Below are 2,324 nucleotides of genomic sequence, written 5' to 3'. Positions count from 1 at the left end.
TGTGTGCTCTGGAGTTTCTTTGCTTTGCTGTGCCTCCCCCAGAGCTGGGACACCCCCCCTGCTCCCAGAGATTTTTAGGGCACGGTGGAGCACCTATAAATAACCTGTTAACGATGCTGAGCCATTAATCCTGCCGGCACCAGTCTCTGCCTCACACCCAAGGGTGGCACATGGGACAAATCCCTGGGATTAGGGCTGTGGCCCCACATGCACCCAGGGGACACCGTCCCTCGTGGGGCAGGGGGTGCCGGGGTCAGGCGCCGCATCCCCATCCTGTCACCAGCACAGGGGGTGGCATCTCTGCAGCATCCATCGCTCCTCTTTCCCTCTGGGTTTGCATTTCAGGGCCGTTCCTGGATGGGATGGGATGGGATGGGATGGGATGGGATGGGATGGGATGGGATGGGATGGGATGGGATGGGATGGGATGGGATGGGATGGGAACCAATGGGGACAGGAATGGGGACAAGATAAGGAGGGAATGGGATAAGGATGGGGATGGGATGGGAACCAATGGGGACGGGAATGGGGACAGGATGAGGAGGGAATGGGATGGGAACCAATGGGGACGGGAATGGGGACAGGATGAGGAGGGAATGGGATGGGAACCAATGGGGACGGGAATGGGGACAGGATGAGGAGGGAATGGGATGGGAACCAATGGGGACAGGAATGGGGACAGGATGAGGAGGAAATGGGATGGGAACCAATGGGGACGGGAATGGGGACAGGATGAGGAGGGAATGGGATGGGAACCAATGGGGACAGGAATGGGGACAGGATGAGGAGGAAATGGGATAAGGGTGGGGATGGGATGCGATGAGATGGGATAAGGATGGGGGCAGGACAGGGATGAAGATGAGAATGGGATGGGATGGGATGGGGATGGGATGGGATGGGATGGGATGGGATGGGATGGGATGGGATGGGATGGGATGGGATGGGATGGGATGGGATGGGATAAGGATGGGGGCAGGACAGGGATGAAGATGAGAATGGGATGGGATGAGGATGGGATGGGATGGGGACAAGGACAGGTAATGGTGATGGGGACACAGCCATGTGCCTGGAGCTGCCCCGTGGCCGTGGCTGAGGCCGGGGCAGCTCCATTTGTCTGCTTTGCTCCCTCACCACAACCCCGCCGGTATATTTGGCACACCGGGAGGGGACCTCTCTGTCACCAGCAGTGAGCAGCGTGACAGCCGATCCGGGGAACAAAGAGAAATTGGGACAAAAGGAAATTTTCACAGAGGTTAACATTACTGATGGGAGGGGGTGCCACTGCCTGTCTGCACGTTGAAATTATTCCGTCTGGAGGAAGATCCGTGCTCAGATCTTTGTCATTAAAAGATGCCACATCAAAGGGATGTGAGGCTGGAGCACAGCGGGGCTGCTGGCGGGTCCCTCTGTGCAGGGCAGCCCCTCCTTGGGGACCCCCACGCACCGAAGGGGGGCTCTACAAAGGCTGGGGTGCACAGAGCCGTGCTGGGGGCTCCAGGAGAAACTTTGCTCCATCAGCAGTGCCCGTGGGAGGAGGATTCATTAGCGCTGCCTCCATCAGATTTCCCAGCTCGCCATAAATCAGGGCGAGAGGCTGGGAGCGACGGCACGATCCATCTTGCGGGTCTCCAAGTCATTACATTTCATTAGGAGGTGTGCGGGGGTTTTTATTATTTAGCAGGTTAATTCTCCCCTCAGATCGCTCCTTGGGAGGAGGATTGCGCTGGGCACGGGGAGCATTCAAGTGTGGAATGCAAAATAAATGGGTCCCTCCTTGGTGGGCACCTGCTGCAGGTGCAGGTGAGCAACGTGGGGACCCAAAATGTGCACAGACAGAGGTGGGAGGTGGGGCAGGGACACCTGAGGTACATCCCAACTCTGAGGATGAAGACACCACAGCCCATTGCCCTCCCATTCTGTGGGGCACAACACCCACCAGCACTGTGGAAACACGCTGAAGGAAATGATGCTGCTTCTGGCCTACAAATACTCAAATTATACCAATAATAACACCAATAATAATACAAATTTCTAAGGCAGGTGTGCATGAGGCTGATATTAAACTTAGCGTCCGCCTTTGCTGTTTGGGAGCGAGGAGGAGAGACAGGCAGTATAAATTGCACGGCTGCAAAAGGACTTAAAAAAACCCATCTCTCATTTTGATTGATATTAGCTTCACAAATTAAGCTTTAGATTTATCTAAAAATAAATTTGCTTCCACGCTCCGCATTCTGGATGACAAGTGCTTTTCTCTTCCCTTTGTTGGGTTTGTCATCTCTGGCAGGGCAGCACAGGGGGGGCAGGAGGGGCAGGAGGGGCCGGGC

Source organism: Taeniopygia guttata, chromosome 15 (assembly GCF_048771995.1).
Source record: "Taeniopygia guttata chromosome 15, bTaeGut7.mat, whole genome shotgun sequence".
Classification (NCBI taxonomy): Eukaryota; Metazoa; Chordata; class Aves; order Passeriformes; family Estrildidae; genus Taeniopygia; species Taeniopygia guttata.
The sequence above is the reverse complement of the archived record's forward strand: the minus strand, read 5'-3'. Positions refer to the sequence as shown.